This window comes from Bos mutus, chromosome 9, assembly GCF_027580195.1.
Source record: "Bos mutus isolate GX-2022 chromosome 9, NWIPB_WYAK_1.1, whole genome shotgun sequence".
Classification (NCBI taxonomy): domain Eukaryota; kingdom Metazoa; phylum Chordata; class Mammalia; order Artiodactyla; family Bovidae; genus Bos; species Bos mutus.
Window position 1 is genome coordinate 21301466 of NC_091625.1, and position 20085 is coordinate 21321550.

At 38.0% G+C, this 20085-nt stretch overlaps 1 long non-coding RNA gene across 1 annotated transcript; it reads left to right on the forward strand.

Annotated features, from left to right (window-relative positions):
- Positions 1–175: 175 nt before the first annotated feature.
- LOC138989198 (uncharacterized) lies at positions 176–16271 on the forward strand. Its single transcript, XR_011465451.1, has 3 exons — positions 176–239; positions 3455–3541; positions 16212–16271. It is a non-coding gene; the product is annotated as an uncharacterized lncRNA (long non-coding RNA).
- Positions 16272–20085: the final 3814 nt, after the last annotated feature.

The following is a 20085-nucleotide window of genomic DNA, read 5'->3' on the forward strand; positions in this document are numbered from 1 at the left end:
GAACTTATTCTCTGGAAATCATTCACAATTTCATTTGTGCTGCTGGTATCACTTCTTATTTGCTTTGCAACTATGGATTTATTTTCCCTGTAAAACAACTTTGATGTGTAATGGAACTGGGAAGGCAAAGGATAAACCCACTCCCTATGTTCTCCGTTTTTTAAATAGGGGCTCTGTGAGCTTGGATTCCCAGTTGGAGTTTAGATTTGCTGCTTCATTTGGCCTCTGAACTTCCAAAGGTAAGCATTTGTTATCTACTGTACTTTTAAATGTTTATTCAACTGATTTGCCATTCTTTAGAATGTTTCCTATGTCTAGTTATTAATCTTTAGAAAGGTTCTAGTTTTATTCAGAAAATTACAAAAGCCAGACTCATAGAAATTATCTTTGGGTCTGTAATAGTGTTCAAAAAACATGAAGGTCAGCTGAACTCAGGCTCAGGGATGAATCTGATACCTGAGTCACAGGTGTCAATACAGCTGTGAATATTAAAGGGATAAAAATGTCCTTGATACAGATCATTTAATAACAACAAGAAGTAGGCTGCTTAAGTGTTTTTAAATCTTCTTAGTTTCAAAAAGTGTATCTAAGGTCCAATAAAAATCTGAATAATTGAAAGCATACATATAATATATGCTGTATCCTAATATATAAGTACTATATATTATATATAAATATGTATAATTATTATATTTATATACCAATTTTTCTTAAAAAAGAAAAACAAAAGTAGCTCTCAGTTTCTTCATCACCTTTAATAAAAATTATCTTCTAAGAATTCTATCTAATTCTCTTCATGAAAAGTCACCAGCCATATGCTCATTTAATCCCACAATTAGAGTCTGTCTTCTATTACTTTGCAGGCAGTGAGAATGAGAGGCCCTGACCTTCTCAGATTTCTCTGAAATCATAAGAAGGGCACTTTGAAAAGACAGTAGCTGTAGCTTCTCTCTTGTCAGTTATTTAGTTTCAATACTTTTTAGTAATTCCAAAGACAAATTACATTTTCATTCTCCTTTGTGTTTCTCCATATTGATTCAGGCTAGAACATGGGTTTGTCTTTTGCTTCCTGGTGAAATTTATTTCATTAAATCTTTTTTAATAGGATAAAGTATATATTATGTTCCCCATATTTTTCTTTCTGTTTCAAACATACATTAAGCCACCTTTCACATACCTCAAAATACACTTTAAACCTTACCCAAGTATAAAATCATTGTGAAATTAAATATAATCTCCTGTAACCAATTAGTTTAAAAAAAAACAATGTGTTTCATTTATCATTTCTAATTTTTCCAGTGAAAAAGTCAATATGTATCAGATTAGATGACATAAAATTCATTTCACTGAATGAAGTCAAAATGCAAGACAATGCAGGAATATAATACTATATATGAAAGTGTGAAATGTACACATAAGGGTGAAATGTAGACATAAGGACTTAGGTGGATTAATGTGGACTGAAATACACTTCTCATCAACATTGAAGTAGGGACATAATAGCTACTGAATAAATGGTTATTGAATTAACAAAACAAATCATTAAGCAATGATGCTATCACATTGCAATAGCCTGATGCATTCATTTCAACCATAGGATTGTTCCTCATTACGGAATTTGATTTATATTCCATATTAACATTTATTTACATGGTTTCTTCTTCTAGTAACCTATGGGATCTCTGGGTGCAAGGACTGTGTCTTATTTATTTTTATACCACAGTGCCCACAGCATACCTGACACTGTTAGATGCTTAGTGATTTTTCTAATTGAATTGAAATCAGTTCAGTTCAGTTCAGTTCAGTCATCCAGTCGTGTCCGACTCTTTGCGATCCCATGAATTGCAGCATGCCAGGCCTCCCTGTCCATCACAAACTCCCGGAGTTCACTCAGATTCATGTTCAATTGAGTCAGTGACGCCATCCAGCCATCTCATCCTCTGTCGTCCCCTATATTAGCTAGACAAAATAGCCTCTCCCATTTAATAAGTCTAGGAAAATTCCTAGCTCTAATAGATGGGCTTTTAAAGATGGTACTTACTGGGAAAACTATTTAGCTATACTAGCTTCATGAAACTCTCCATTCTCAGAAAATGACGCTTAACAGAACACAAGCCAACATCTGATTTATGCTACACATATCACTGTCTGGTGAAGCTGGTCAAATTCTCGATAATTGTCCAAGTTGCATTTTTCTCCTTCTTAAAAATTCTCACTCGGTTCCTTATCTGTTCTTGCATGGTTTCCACTGCAAATGGGACACTGGCGTTGCATCTCTGAGGACCACCATCCACCCACTGGAAACAGTTGTTTCCACCCACTGCACTACTGTTGTCCTAGAATGTTTCTCTAACCCAGGGTCCTAACACTAACTGCATGTACTCGACCAACACCAAAGTGACTCTCAGCCTCCACCTGAAAGTGGTTTAAGGAGTTCTCCAGCAGCTCTCTGCTATCCCAGTGTATCGTATGCTCAGGAGCCTTGGCAGTAAAGTTAGTAGTAAACTGAGCGCTGACACACCTCTATTACAACATGTACAAAGATTTATTCTTCTCTGCCTTTTTATATGCTGATATCTCCAGCAAAAAATCCATATAAAATGCCACAATCAATATTTTATAAATTTTTCATTAAATTAACGAGCACCTTGATGAAATAATACATTAATCAATGGATTAAGAAAGCTGCATGTGCTTGGCAGAGCTGTTTACCTGGACAAGACTGCCTTGTTTTCTATTTCCTGTTCTCCAGCACCAGGGCAGCCAACTTCATGCCTTTTCTTTTTCGAGATTTCAGGCAACTCCTTGCCTTCTGTTCTGATGCATTTAGAACTGATAAATATAAATATCCATATAAATATAAATATCTGACACATATAGTGAACTGATAGACTTTCTATAGCTGGCATCCCAGTGGCACTGGACAAAGCACCAATTTTCACTGGAAACCCTTTTATAACTCTATTCGAGGGATTTCTTCTGATTTTTTTTATATTAATATCACAAAGGACTTTTGCCTTTGGCATAACCACCAAAACAAGCTGAATAAACTATTGCACTATTTGTTTTTAATCCACCAGAGCGCTGAGGAGGCAAAGAACCCTAGTTGACTCAACTTCAAAATGTTAACAAATCCTGCTCTTATTTCTGGTGAGACACATGCCCACTCTCATATTTGTTGAGTCGTTGTTGGGTCTGATTCTTTGCAACCCCGTGGAGAGCAGAACATCAGGCTTCCCTGTCCCTATCTCCCAGATATCTCCTCACTGTCTCACTTTTAGTGGAATGGAAAGAGAATAAATATCTTATTAAAGGGTATAAAGAGGAAGAAACAAGCCACAGCTTGAATGAACTTCTAATGACCATGGGAAGGCTGGCCTGACAGATACAATGCCAAGAAGACCCTGTGAGAGAGCGAATCCACACTCACCCAAGGACCCTTTTCCATACACAGGTCTCCATTTGTAATACACTTACAGCTGAGAGCTGGGCTAAGGACCCTCCTGGGAGAGCCTCCAGTGTGGCAGCCACAGAAACTAAGGTAGGCAACTTCAGAAGCCTGGAGGTAAGAGGAACAGAGAGAAAGCCTCCCAGGCAGCTTGCAGTGACCCTCGCAAAGCTAAACGCAGGGGGGGGGGGGGCAGAGAGAGATTATCTGTAATACAAAAAGAGCTGGCAGCTGAACTATAAACTGGAGACAAAATCTCCATGGTTCAAAAAGATAGTGACTTTGCTGTAAAATGCAAAGATATCTCTGGAATCATGCTAGTATCCAGATGTTAGACTTATCAAAGAGGGATTATTGAATAATGACAATAAAAATACCAAAGGATCTTGTGGGAAGATGGACCACATGTGAGGAGATGAGGAATTTTAGTGGAGAAATGTAAAACCCTGCAGGAGAAATATAGAAAAGATAGAAATGAAAAATGTTACCAGAAATGAAGAATTCACGGCTTCACAGTTGGGCACGGAGGAAAACATTGGTTCACTGGAAGTCGGGACAATAGAAAGTATCCAAACTGAAATATAAAGTGGAAAAAAGTCCCTCTCTGTAGATCCATAGTAAATAGTCAGCATTGATGTAAAAATAATTTCAGGAGGAGAGGAAGGAGAGAAAATGAAAAAAGGAAATATTTAATAAAACATTGGATGAGAGCTTTCCAAAATTCAAGAAAATCATCCTCTCCATAGATATCAGAAACTCAATAAAAGCAAAGCATAACAAATCCAAGGAAAACACATATATAGGCATATGATAAACAAAATACTGAACACAAAAGATAATGAAAGCATCCTGAAGAAAACAGATACATTTCAACAAAGATATGTTATAAAAGATACATTGCAAAAAAGATACCAAAAAAGAACCACAATATGTGTGATGTCTGACTTTTCAACAGAAAGGAAGCTAGAAAAAGGAGGAACTGCACCGTTAAAATGCTGAAAGAAAAAAAAAATGAAAAAGAAATTAACCTAGAATTTTATATTCAGCAAAATGTATCTATAATAATAATAAAGAAAAACATTTTCCTACTGACAAAAATCAGATATAGCTTTTATCTAGACTATTTGTACTATAAAACAAATACTTTAAAAAGGCAGAAAGAAAATAATAGATTAAACCCTGGATCTACAGGAAAGAATGATGAACATCAGAAACATAAAATATATTTTATAAACTATCGTGTACCCTTGTATCTTTTCAAACTTTTCACTTTTTAAAATAAAAATAATAATGTATTTGGGGTTTATAACATGTGTGAAGTAATATATAATGCCATTAGAGCATAAAAACTGGGACCATATGTTTAAGACTCATGAAAAAGTATCCAATTATTTAAAAGTGGACTATGATAAATTAAAGATACTTATTTATATTATAGAGTAGTTACCAAGCATATAACAAACACACACAGAGGTATACACGCACACACACCCACACACACAAAAGGGTACAATAAAATATGAAAAATACTTGATTCACCTAAAAAAGGCAAAAAAGGAAGAACATATTAAATAATGGATAAATATAAAACAAATAGTAGTTTCATAAATTTAAACACTACAATATCAATAATTGTCAGACAAAATGAAAAAGCAAAGTTCAATAAATGCTATTTATAAGCAACACATGATAATTATAAACAGTAAATACTTGAAAGTAAAGATGTAGAAAAAGCTGTACATGCAAACACTAAACATAATAAATCTGGTATGGCTTTATTGCAAACCAGGGGTATCCAATTGTTGAACTCAAAACAAGACTCCCACTTCTGACCAACATAGAGTAAGAGAGGTTGAATTTATCCTCTTAATTGAATCAACCAAATAGAAACAAAATAAAGGAAACCACCATTCTGTATGCACTGGGCACGAGGCAGTGAAGAATAGTCACTCCTGAGGGTGAGGAGAGGAACCAGGTGAGACCAAAGGTTCTCCACAGAGGGTCTTGGTGCGGGGGGTGGGAGGGGGGGTTCCAGAGTGCAGCACAAAGTGGGAGAATGTCTTTAGAACCATACAGATTCCCCGAGTTGAGGAGACCAAGGAGGCTACAGTTCACAGGATCGACAACAGGAATCAGAGTGATGAAAGGAATTAAATATCTACCACATCATGGTTTTTACCTCATTCAACAAATTGTGTTGATGGTTTTTCCTCCATAACAGTACTGATCAAATCTGGGGTATTTATTATTCTTCCTTGAAATTTCAGTAAGGCTCAAGCTTGGTTGGTTGAAGATGGTTGTTGGTGGTGGTGGTTTAGTCACTAAGTCATGTCCGACTCTTGTGACCCCATGGACTGTAGCCTGCCAGGCTCCTCTATGCATGGGATTCTCCAGGCAAGAATACTGGAGTGGGTTGCCAACTTGGTTGGTAGAAGATAGCTGCTGTGCGGTAATTTAGCATAAATCACTTTCACTTTTAGATAGTAAATGACCAAAAGTGCATTAGTCATCACAAATACTTGTTAGCTCATCTTCAAGTATTAGACCTTTCCTGTATCACAGCAGGGAGAAGGCAATGGCACCCCACTCCAGTACTCTTGCCTGGAAAATCCCATGGATGGAGGAGCCTGGTGGGCTGCAGTCCACGGGGTCGCTAAGAGTCAGACACGACTGAGCGACTTCACTTTCACTTTTTACTTTCATGCATTGGAGAAGGAAATGGCAACCCACTCCAGTGTTCTTGCCTGGAGAATCCCAGGGACGGGGGAGCCTGGTGGGCTGCCATCTATGGGGTCTCGCAGAGTCGGACACGACTGAAGTGACTTAGCAGTATCACAGCAGAGGCCCTTCACTACACTATAACCTCAACCACTGAGCAAGCACAGTTATATATAGTATTAACAGTTGCTTGGTTTCACTCTCTAGCTGACTGAGTTTTAGCAAGGGATGAAATAATTTTTACTGACAAAAATGTAGATGGTTTACATAGCCCATTACAACTTGGGCTGGAAACTTTAAAAGGAATATGATAAACACCCTCCCACACTCTTTTCAGGCTACTTGTAGATTAAACAATATCACATCTGTTTATGAGTCAAAAGACTTACTCTATGGCTTTTGCATTTTATCTTCATGTTTTCTACTCTCATAAATAATACATACATGACTATGCTGCTGCTGCTGCTGCTAAGTCGCTTCAGTCATGTCCGACTCTGTGCGACCCCAGAGACGGCAGCCCACCAGGCTCCCCCATCCCTGGGATTCTCCAGGCAAGAACACTGGAGTGGGTTGCCATTTCCTTCTCCAATGCATGAAAGTGAAAGGTGAACACTGTATTTTAGTCACTATTATTACATTCATACCTTTATAACTTTTTATAACACACTGTATTATTTATATAATTTCCTGAGATCATATGGGAAAAACATTCACTGTAAATGATATGAAAAATTACTGCCTCTTACAAAAAAAAAATGACTTGCATAAAGAATTAATTCAATAATGCAAAGTGCACTTTTATTTAGTGGACTTATTTATCATCCAATGGAGAGAAAAGACAACCGTGTCTACCCTCCTCAAACATATTCCATTAGTTTCAAATGAGTTGTTAAGGAAACTGTGATTCAGGATATTAGGAAAGACACCAAAACTAGAAAAGATGAAGTACAACAGATCACAGAATTCATCAAGTGCAGGTATGAGTTTAGCCACAGGGATACAGAGCCAGCACGAGAGGCTTAGGGAGCTGAATCTGGAGCAAAGTATTCAAGAAGAGACCACTGGGTCATGCTGGGGTCTGAGCTACAAGGTGAGGTCTCAGTGGAAATTTTAATACCTTCCAATGGGAGAGTAAAGATTAGTCTTGTTTTCTCCAAACTGTATTTCTCTGACATTTGTACCAACTGTAGAAACAAGCTTAAACACAAAGCCTACAGTGTTTGAAAGGGGTTCTGGTTTGTAGGCTCCAATTACATCTCCAAGAAATAAGTGTGTACCTTGGTTCTTCGAGGGGCTTCTCCGAGGCTCAGACTGTAAAAATCTGCCTGCAATGCAGAAGACCCAGGTTTGGTCCTGGGTCAAGCAGATCCCCTGGAGAAAGGAATGGCTACCCACTCCTGTATTCTTGCCTGGAGAAATTCATGGACAGAGGAGCCTGGCAGGTCACAGTCCATGGGGTTGCAAAGAGTCAGACATGACTGAGCGACTCACTTTCACTTTCACTTTGGTCTTTTGAAGCTTTGAAACAAGACACACTCTTCTCCTTCTGCAATAGCCTATTTGGCCATAGTTTTTCTCAAAATAAACTATTCCATCCATAGGAAAATCTGCTGATGTGGGCAATGTCTCTCTTGATAACGATTACAGCAAATCACTTCCTCAGCAGTCAGCAGGCACTACCACATAATCTGATGATATATAGAAAGGATAACTGGCCTTGAGCTTGTGACTCATTCTACTTTTCCAGAAAAGAAAAAAAAAAAAAAAAAAACTTTCATCATCACTCTTTCATCTCTACCTTCTCAAAGTTTTCTCCTCTCTTGAGATAGTATTAGTTCAATAGGCATTTGCATTGATGCTGATTTTTCTAACCATGGTGAGTATTTTTAAATGAATAGTTTTTATTTTATCTGTAACCATTCATTATAATGATTCCTTACCTTTTGCTGAGATAAGAATGCATTAACAGCCTAAATAACATGCATCATATGTTCAATGATTTTTTTGGTGTGTCCTTTCAAATTTTTCCTATACTCAAATAACTTTGCACTTCCAATGAGCTCATTTTTGTTTCCATCATCATCATAATGCCTCTTCTTAAAACTCTCTTTCCTTTTGTATCTGTTGACTGTAACAATTAATAATGGCCAACAGCATCACAACATGAAAGGCATCAAGCCTTTAAACACTCACTGAAAGTGATTTTTAATCAGTTAAATTCAATTTTTTTAAATTTAACAAGTTATTTAATTTTTAATCTTAGTGAGCACTTACCATAAATGTATACATTTCAGTTAACTTACTTATCTGCATTTATATTATGTGAAATGTATTTATAAGGATAGACTGAGGAGAAAAATACTACATTTATGAAGCTAGATCAGTAATAAATTGCTGTAGAATTATCTTCACATTTTTAGTATAGTGTTTTCCTCCCTGATTTTTTCAAGATATTGTCTTGAAAATGATTTCACTGAATGTCTTAGAATAAAATAAATCTTCAAAATACCTTTTTTTAAAAGACAGAACTCAATAAATGCTCTTTCTAGGGGATGAAGGAGACCCAGAGACTTTTAAAACCCGGTTTGTATAAAAGCAAAGACCATTTTTAGTGCTATCTTAGTCATTATTCATATTTAAACAATAATAGTGTGAAAATGATAGTAGCAATTTGTATAAAAGCAAAGACCATTTTCCATGAGCTATTGCCTCTGTGTGGAGAGTCCTTCTTCTTCCATATTATTCCTAACCTTCAATTCCATACAAGTACAATTCTATACAGAAGCCACCTCTTTCAGTCAAACTCTCCCTGATTGCATCATATGGTAAATATTTGTATCTCCCTCAAATTCATATGTTGGAATTCTCAAGCCCAAGGTGATGGTGTGAATAGGTGAGGCTTTTGGGGGTAATTAGGTCATGAAGATGCAGCCCTCGTGAATAGGATTAGTGCCTTTATAGAAAGTGACCCAGAGAGATCCCTTGCCCCTTAACCTTGTGAGGACACAGGAATAAATCAGTGATCTGAAAACAGAAAGAGGGTTTTCATGAGAACCCTACTATGCTGGCACCTTGATCTTGGCTTTCCAGCCTCCAGAACTTTGCAAAATAAGTTTCTCTTGTTCTGTTGTATATTACTCAGTTTTTGATATTTTATTATAGTGGCTCAAAATGACTAAGACAGTAATCTAGCCAAAATGTGGGACTAAAATGTTCATACTTCCCTGCTCATGCCAGTTGTCATGGTAGGCAGATTTGAGTCACTATTCTTTTGGATCACAAGTTGAAAGATGTCATCTATACATAAAGCAAAAAACTGTAGGTAAATTTGCTTTCTCTTTGTCCCATCCACCAGCCTGAAAGCTCTGTGAGGGCAAAATCTAAGGTCAATATCTCTAGTACATTCCATCACAAGTGTTCCATAATAATAAAGCTTAGTGTGTATTTTCTGAATTCAAATTAAAAAAAAAAAAAACACAAATTTATAAAAATCTCTGATTTCAGAGGAAAGGCAAAATTTCTTGAGTCACCTTTATCCACTTGCAATTGAACAGCAGAATTACCTAGGCAGATTTGTTTGAGGCCACATATACTATCTTCTCCACACTGAATATGCTCTCATTTAAAAAAAGTTTCCAGAAAATAGTACTATGTGTTTCTGATTTAAAATCATAGAAATAAAATAATTTTTGATATTTAATGTGCTACAATCACAAGGCAATGAAGAAATAAATATGTATATGCAAGCCTTGTGAGCATGTGAAGTGAATGCAATTGTGCAGTAGTTTGAACATTCTTTGGCATTTCCCTTCCTAGGGACTGGAATGAAAACTGAACATTTCCAATCCTGTGGCCACTGCTAAGCTTTCCAAATTTGCTGGCATATTGAGTGTAGCACTTTCACAGCATCGTCTTTTAGGATTTGAAATAGCTCAGTTGGAATTCCATCACCTCCACTAATTTGTTCATAGTGATGCTTCCTAAGGCCCACTTGACTTCGCACTCCAGGATGTCTGGCTCTAGATGAGTGATCACACCATCATGGTTATCCAAGCCATCAAGATATTCTTTGTATAGTTCTTCTGTGTATTCTTGCCACCTCTTAATATCCTCTGCTTCTGCTTCTGTTAGGTCTATAACCTTTCTGTTCTTTATTGTGCCCATCTTTGCATGAAGTGTTCCCTTGGTATCTCTGATTTTCTTGAAGTGATCTCTAGTCTTTCCCATTCTATTGTTTTCCTCTATTGCTTTGCATTGATTGCTGAGGAAGGTATTCTTATCTCTCCTTGCTGTTCTTTGGAACTCAGCATTCAGATGGGTATTTCCTTTTCTCCTTTGCCTTTTGCTTCTCTTCTTTTCTCAGCTATTTGTAAGAGTTCTTCAGACAACCATTTTGCCTTTTGAGTAAGGTCATATTCAAAATCCTCCAAGGTAGATTTCAACAGGACATGAACTGAGAACATCCATATGTTCAAGCTGGATTTAGAAAAGGCAGAGGAACCTGAGATCAAATTGCCAATATCCCTTGGATCATAGAAAAAGCAAGAGAATTCCAGAAAAACATCTACTTTGCTTCAATTGACTATGCTAAAGCCTTTGACAGTGTGGATCACAACAAACTGGAAAATCCTTAAGAATGGGACTAGCAGACCACCTTACCTGCCTCCTAAGAAATCTGTATGCAGGTCAAGAAGCAACAGTTAGAAAAGGACATGGAAAAATGAACTGGTTCCAAGTTGGGAAAGGAGTACGTCTAGGCTGTATATTGTCACCCTGTTTATTTAACTTAAATGCAGAGTACATCATGTGAAATGCTGGGCTGGATGAAGCACAAGCTGGAATCAAGATTGCTAAGAGAAATATCAACAACCTCAGATATGCAGATGACACCACCCTTATGGCAGAAAGTAAAGAGGAACTAAACAGCCTCCTGATGAAGCTGAAAGAGGAGGGTGAAAAAGCTGACTGAAAACTCAACATTCAAAAAGTGAATGGGACGGCATCCAGTCCCATCATTTCATGGCAAATAGATGGAGAAATAATGAATTTAGTCACAGACTTTTTCCTTGGGCTCCAAAATCAATGCAGACAGTGACTGCAGCCCTGAAATTAAAAGATGCTTGCTCCTTGGAAGAAAAGCTATGACAAACCTAGACTGCATATTAAAAAGCAAAGACATTACTTTGCCAACAAAAGTCTGTGTAGTCAAAGCTATGGTTTTTCCAAAGAACTGATGCTTTCAAATTGTGGTGTTGAAGAAGACTCTTGAGAGTCCCTCAGATTGCAAGGAGATCAAATCAGTCAATCCTAAAGGAAACTAACCCTGAATATTCATTGGAAGGACTGATGCTGAAGCTGAAGCTTCAATACTTTGGCCACTCAATGTGAAGTGCTGACTCATTGGAAAAGACCCCGATGCTAGGAAAGATTGAAGGCAGGAGGAGAAGGGGACGACAAAGGAAGAGATGTTTGGATGGCATCACCAACTTAATGCACATGAGTTTGAGCAAGCTCTGGGAGATGGTAAAGGACAGGGAAGCCTGGTGTGCTGCAGTCTATGGGGTCACAAAGAGTTGGACACAACTCATGACTGAACAACAACAACAATGAAAATGTGCACGACCTGCACTTATTTGTATACATACTATACATGTGTATACTTACTATATATGTATATACATATGTACATATTTAGAGGTAAATATGCATGTGTATATTTACCTATGAGTTTATTTACAGATTGATGAATATATAGGCAGATGAAATGGAAATAGTAGTGAGATACTTTATGTCTTTAAACCTAAGAGTTGTAAATGCGAAATTCAAAAAAAGAATAATATCAATTTTTTTGAATATGCACAAAGATGATTTAATTATTATAGGGGAAAAAAAGAAACAACAAGCATTTTTCAAAGTATCACATAAGCCGTTGTGCCCATTAAGGTATTAATCTGGCTTTCTTATAAATGGAGATGCTTCTATATGTTGTCCTTCAATATTTCTAAATGCACATAAGGCAGGAGATTTACTAAACTTTTCAAGAAAAAAATTAGATATAAAGCATGTGTGGGACATCCCTGGTGGTCAAGAATCTTCCTGCTAATCCAGGGGTCATGAGTTTGATCCCTGGTCCGGGAGGATCCCACATGCTGTGGAGCAACTAAGCCTGTGTGCCACAACTAGAGAGACTGTGCACTGCACCCAAGATCCTACGTGTCACAACTAAGACTCAGCACAACCAAATAAATAAATAAACATGTTTCACAACATGTTTCCATCTCATCAGAGCATTTTAACAATCAAAAAGCAAAGCTGAAGCTCATTTTTCCGCTTTAATTCTGTAGTGCCAAAGCTGGCCTTGAGTATAATAAAAACAAATGAGAGAAGGAGGGCCTTCATGATTACTTTTAGATGATTATGAAAATTATGTACTACAACTGTCAGATAAAATTGAATAAAAGAATAAGTTGTATATATGCAGTATCATAAAGATAATAGTCAACTGTAGCAAAATACTAAGCATAAAATAAATGTAGTTAACTGGTTAAAATCTGTACCCTTCCCCCATTCAGCCCTTATAGAGAGACTATTTGTTCTCTCCTGCTGCATAGCAAACTACCCAAAATTTGACAGCTTAAAACTTGTAGACATTTAGACTCCACATGTAAGTGGTATTATATGGTATTTGTCTTTGTCTGACTTACTTAGTATAATAATCTCTCTGTCCTGTGAACTTATTTACAAAACAGAAAGGGACTCACAGACATAGAAAACAAACTTATGGTTACCAAAGCAGAAAGAAGTGGGCAGGGGGTGGATAAGCTAGGAATTTGGGCGTGACATACACACACTACTACCTATAACATAGATAAACAACAAGGACCTACTATATCGCACAGGGAACTCTACTCAATATTTTGTAATAATCTATAATGGAAAAGAATCTGAAATAGAATATATGTATCTAACTGATTTACTTAAATATATACCTGAAGTTAGCATGACATTGTTGGTCAACTGTTTTTTTGTTGTTGTTTGTTTGTTTGTTTGTTTTACAAGTTGTTCAGTCGTGTCTGACTCTTTGGGACCCCATGGACTATACAGTCCGTTGAATTTTCCAGGCTAGAATACTGGAGTGGGTAGCCTGTCTCTTCTCCAGGGGATCTTCCCAACCCAGGAATCGAACCCAGGTCTCCCGCATTGCGGGCAGACTCTTTACCAGCTGAGCCACAAGGGAAGCCCCGGAATACTGGAGTGAGTAGCCCATACCTTCTCCAGGAGATCTTCCCAACCCAGGCATTGAACCGGGATCTCCTGCATTGCAGGTGGATTCTTTACCAACTGAGCTATGAGGGGAGCCCACTTCAATAAAAAAGAAAAAGAAAAAAACAGACACGTAGTTTCAGCAGACCAGAAATCCAGGAATAGCTTAGCTAGATAGCTGCTGCTGCTGCTGCTAACTCGCTTCAGTCGTGTCTGACTCTGCGACCCCATAGACGGCAGCCCATCAGGCTCCACCGTCCCTGCTAAGACTCACTATCTCTCATGGCCTGCAGTAACAACTAGGTTGGGTAGGGAGGTCTTGAAGAAGAGCCCTTTTAAGCTCACTCATGTCACTGTTGGAGGCCTTACTCCCTCACCATGTGGGTTTTTCCACAGGGTTGCCTCAAGGACTTGAAGCTGTCTTTCCCCAGTTCTGAGCTATCCAGGAGAGAATGAGAGAGCTCAAACACACACAAGATGAAAGCCACAATCTTTTAAACCCAATCTTGGAAGTGGCAGCCTCTTATTTCTGCTGTATTCTGTTTACTGGAATCAAATCACTAACTCAAGCCTACACTAATTTCCTGGTATCACACAAAAAGGATTATATGAAGATCATTAGATGTCATCTCAGAAACTTTCTACATCAACCTGAAAAAGAACACTGCAAGCAATTTTGGTAATATCCTAATTCACAACTCTGATGATGCCAGCAATTAAACTAGGTAAGGCTGTAAAAAGAGTAGGAATTTGCAACCCACTCCAGTATTCTTGCCTGGGAAATCTCATGGACAGAAGAGCCTTGAGGGCTATAGAGAATAGGGTCACAAAGAGTCAGACACAACTAAGCAAGAGCACACACGGAGAGATGTAAAAAGGGTATTCAAAATCCCCATCAAAGACACAGACAATTACTTCTACAAATCAGGATGGAAAAATGCCCAAAGTCTCTGACCACTGCTTCCCAGTGGCTCAGATGGTAAAGAACCTGCATACAATTCAGGAGACCCAGGTTGGATCCCTGGGTCAGGAAGATCCCCTGGAGGAGGAAATGGTACCCCAATCCAGTATTCTTGCCTGAGAATTCCATGGACCGAGGAGTCTGGTGGACACAATCCATGGGGTCGCAAAGAGTCGGACACGACTGAGCAACTAACACACACATAGAAGCTGAATACTGCCCTCTGATTGTTTTCTCAAAGTTCCACTGAGAAAGATATCTTCCCACTCAATAGCTCCCATGCCCCATGGAACTGTGGGAGAGGTCTAGTAGGCTCCAAGCTGTGTTTGAAAGGATTCGAGCCCAGGAGTCAGAAGGACTGCAGTCTGGTTCCAGGTCTGATGATAAGTTTTCTAGGTATCAGCACCTCTAGGTATAAATGTTTTAAAGAGCTCCTTATGCCTTGCCAGTATTCAATAAATAACAATTGGAAGAAAAACTGAGTAACACTACTTTCATGAGGCATTATCATTGTTATTCTGCATATAAAATATAAACAAAAGTCTCATTTGAACTGCTTACACTTTACTCAATGCCTAGACTTAAAACATCAAGTGAAAGTCGACAACTGAGCAACTGAACACAATGACAACATCATTGCTGTAATTAGTCTTTCTTAAAATTGTAATTAACTCTTGACTGCAGGGTGTGTATATATGCATAGGTATTTAATGAATATTTAATTGGGGGATAATTTTGAATTTACTGAAAGGTTGCAAAGATAGTACAAAAAGTTTCCATATACCCATAACGTAATTTTTCCTAAAGTCATCATCTTATGTAGGAATAGTGCATTTGACAAAAATGAAGAATAACATTGGTAAATGACGATTAACTCAACTTCAGTCTTTATTCAGATTCTACCAATTTTTCCACGAATGTCCTTTTTTTGTTCCAGGATCCAATCCAGAGCACCACAATGCATTAAGTCATCTGGTCTCCTGATCTCCTCCAGTCTGTGTGGGATACTAAATCTTCCCTTATTTTTCACGACCATAACAATGTTGAGGAGTAGTGGTTATTTTGTAGACTATCCTTTAGTTTAGCTGTGTGGTATTTTCTCATAATTTGGCTAACAACATGACTTGAGACTTAGTGACTAAACAACAACAATAACAAAGGTTTGAGATAAAAACATAAGATAAGCTGACTGCTCATCACATCCTATCAAGGGGTACATGATATCAGCATGAATTATTACTGATGTTGTTAACCTTTATTCTTTGCTTAAAATGCTATCTGCCAGCTTTCCCCACTGTACTCTTTTTGTTTTTTCCTTTACTATACCCTCTCAATAAAGATGAAAGTCACTACGCTTAGCCCACAGACAATTGGATCAAAGGGCACATTTTATTATAAACATTATGCTGCTGCTGCTAAGTCGCTTCAGTCGTGTCCGACTCTGTGCGACCCCATAGACGGCAGCCCACCAGGCTCTCCCGTCCCTGGGATTCTCCAGGCAAGAACACTGGAGTGGGTTGCCATATCCTTCTCCAATGCATGAAAGTGAAAAGTGAAAGTGAAGTCACTCAGTCATATCTGACTCTTAGCAACCCCATGGACTGCAGCCTACCATGTTCCTCCATCCATAGGATTTTCCAGGCAAGAGTACTAGAGTGGGGTGCCATTGCTTTCTCTGATAAACATTATACCCAGTGGCAAAATTCATTTTGGAAATTTGAATATGAATACACCTTATCTCTAAACTTAAACCTCTACGATTTTTCATACAAATTCATTTCCCAGTAAATGCTTCCTTACTCCGTACTTCTCTCTCTTTAGGTCTACCTCGGAGAACATTTTGAACAGGAAAAAGAAGTATGAAACATTTAATCATCATCCTTTTTATTTTATTTATTTACGGCTGCCCTGGGTCTTCATTGCTGGATGTGGGCTTTCTCTAGTTGCAGGGACTACTCCTCGCTGCAGGGCACAGGCTTCTCATTGCGGTGGCTTCTCTTGCTGCAGAGCATGGGCTCTGGGCCCCCCAGAGTTCAGTAGTGTGGCACATGGGCTTAGTTACTCCAAAGCATGTGGAATCCTCCCAAACCAGGAAAGGAACATGTCTCCTGCATCTGCAGGCGGATTCCTAAACACAGGACCACTGTGGAAGTCTCCCATTGTTTTGTTTTGTTTTGTTTTTTTTGATTGCAATGCTAATGAGATTTTAGTTCCCTTAACAGGAATTGAACCCAAGCCCTCAGCAGTGAGAGCTCTGAGTCCTAACCACTGGCCCACCAGAAAATTCCTAATCATCACTGAAGGACAAAGCAGAATAGAAACTACTGTCAAAACTGCAGTAAATATTAGTCATTTATCCTCAAGTCAGTATGCAATGGTTCTGATGATGTATGCGGAAACAAACAATACCAGAAAAACTGATTTTTTAAGAACTGGAAAAAATCCTGTACCTATAATTTCATGGCAAACACTTTAAATTATTCTGATTTTTTTTAAAATGACAGTTAATTAGGCTAAAGATTTCAAAGACAAACTTTACAAAGTGATCTGTCCTTGCTAGGATTCTAACTCAAAGATCTTTCGGATTTCAGTCCTCCCAATTAGACTGTATGAACCCTGTCCACAGCTCTGAAGGGGATCTTCACCCATCTCAAAGGGCTAAAAAATAGCTGTTTGCACAACAGAGTCTCGTCTTTCCTGAAAACTTAAAATAACAACATTTCTCTGTATCCCCTTCATTATTTAAGAAGCTTGGGTGTGATTCTCGAAGTAATGATTTGTGTTGCTGAATTTTGAGACTGGCAGAAAAAAAAAAAAATCTCTCGATGAAGAAGTCCTACAGCTGTGAAATATTCTCTCCCTGACACAGTTTCAGTCTGGAGGCATTTAGACTATGAGTAAGAGTCTTAGCTTTTACTGGCTATGTGTGGGTTGTTTGGTTTCTTGGCAAACATGTTTTGCATGTTGAATGTTTCCCATGAATACTTTGTTTTTGTTTCATGTTTGGGGGCCTCTGGTTCTAGTAGGTAACCAATAAATTAAGCAAAACAATTTAGATATCCCTTTTTTTCATGCTTTGGTTATACAAACTTCAGAGGAAAGTGTTTGGGGCCTAAATTTTCTACTTAATTGACTAAAGTTTAGATTTTTGTTTTGCTTGTTATAAGCCTTAAATGAGTTAGTAATTTCCTTTGAGGGTAGGGATTATCTAGTGTTTATTTTTTTCTACAGGCCTCCATACAGCATTCAGCATAACACATGACTTCAAAGTAGAAAGAGGGAAAAAAAAAAAAAAAAACCAAAACAAAACAGAAAAAAATGACAAACCATTTTAGATTTTACTCATTCCTAAAAATTTTATAAAATGTTTATTAAGAAATGAATACTATACTACTAAATCACGATATAGCTTAAATATACAGTGACCAAAAGTTACACCAGTATTTCAGTAACATTTTAATACAAATCCTATGTTAAATATCAGTTTTTCTTATTTATTTGTATAGTAGTCTTCTGCATAGGCTTCCCTGGTGGTTCAGAGGTTAAAGCATCTGCCTGCAAGGCGGGAGACCTGGGTTCGATCCCTGGGTCGGGAAGATCCCCTGGAGAAGGAAATGGCAACCCACTCCAGTATTCTTGCCTGGAGAATCCCATGGACAGAGGAGCCTGGGGGGCTACAGTCCACGGGGTCGCAAAGAGTCAGACACGACTGAGCAACTTAACTTTTCACTTTTTCTTCTGCATATTTACTTTTCACCTCTCTACTAAATTTCTCATAATTAACTTTTAAGAAAAATCTAAAACTCTTTCCTTTTTTCTATTCTTTCAGTTGTCCATTGTGTTACACCAAGAAATCAGCCTATTGAGATGAAACAACAACTCACACATATTCATGTATAATCTCACCTTATACATTATCTCACTGCATCTCCTTTTCCATTCTACTATCTAGGCTCACATCCTCATCACCATGGCAGTAACCACCTACTATAGCCAGTTTCTTCTTCATTTCATTTTTCAAATTATTAATACATTTATCCTTATAAATCATTTCTTGATCTTATCTCTTTCTTACAAAAATAACAGTTCTTTCTTCGTTTCATTTTTCAAATTATTAATACATTTATCCTTATAAATCATTTCCTGATCTTATCTCTTTCTTACAAAAATAAGTCCAATAATTTTCTATGTCCCATAAAGTAAAAAAAGAAAAAGAAAAAAGACTCCTAACAAACATTTCAAGAAAAATACAACATACAACAAACCAAGAGTTTATGGAAAAGAACATATGAGATGAAAATAGAAACATTAGATAGGTAGATAGCTAATAGAATAGACATGAAGATGCTAAGTCGCTTCAGTTGTGTCCGACTCTGTGTGACCCCACAGACAGCAGCCCACCAGGCTCCCCTGTCCCTGGGATTCTCCAGGCAAGAACACTGGAGTGGGTTGCCATTTCCTTCTCCAATGCATGCAAGTGAAAAGTGAAAGTTAAGTCGCTCAGTCATGTCCGACTCTTTGCGACCCCACAGACTGCAGCCTACCAGGCTCCTCCGTCCGTGGGATTTTCCAGGCAAGAGTACTGGAGTGGGGTGCCATTGCCTTCTCCAAGATATGAAGATATTTCTCTATAATTTGAGGGGCTTTATTTGCTCTTTGGTAATGAGAAGTACTGAAAGATTGTTAGCAAGAAAGTGATACACTATTTGTATTTTAAGGACAGCTTTCAGACTTTATTCAAAAGGAAGACTAAAAAGGAACTGATAGAAAATTTGGACAGAAGCCTATCTCAGTTGAGTACAAGTAAGAGATAAGTGGGTAGAAAGAAAGAGATATAATCAGGAGAAGAGTTGAAGGTACCTGATGACTGATTAGAGAACAGGATGAGGAAGCTGAAAGAACAGAGAAAGACTTGAGGTTTCTAGTTTGGATGGTTTTATCAATAACAAATATAGGAGATATTAGGGGAAGAGTAGATTTGCTTGTAAGTGGAAGAGCTGGGTGGTTAGTGATGGGAGTGAGGTATGAAGAGCCTGTTGAATTTAGTTTTGTATCTGTTGAGGTTGTGTATCTTGTGGAACATACACAAAAGGCATTTAATATGAAAAAACTAGGCAGGATTCTGTGTATAATGTTTCTTTTATTTCCTGTAGTGTTCAGTACAGTGCTTTTAGCTTTCAATAGAAACTTACTTGAGTGAGCAATTATGGTTGAGGGAATGAATAAGTGAACGATTGCATTCAGGTTCCCAAACAGCAGAGGGATGTTCATAATTTTCCTCTACACCATCCTTTAGGTTGGCTCATGAGCACCTCAAAGAGAGAAGGTCCCAGTCGAGTTCTCTGAAGGAAGATACCCTGTACTACCAATGTGATCAAGCACCAGTGGCCATGTCCCACTTACTTGGTTCACAGAAACAACTAGCAAAAATAAAGTGCCCACTGATCAACCTCCAAATGTTCATCTATGCACAAAAATATGCTAACAGAAGCAAGAAAGGGTTTTGCGAATGAAAGTAGTAGTTGCTCAGTTGTGTCTGACTCTGCGACCTCATGGACTGTGGCCTGCCAGGCTCCTTTGTCCATGGAATTCTTCAGGCAAGAATACTGGAGTGGGTTGCCATTCCCTTCTCCAGGGGATCTTCCCAAACCAGGGATTGAACCCAGGTCTCCCACATTGCAGGCAGATTCTTAAC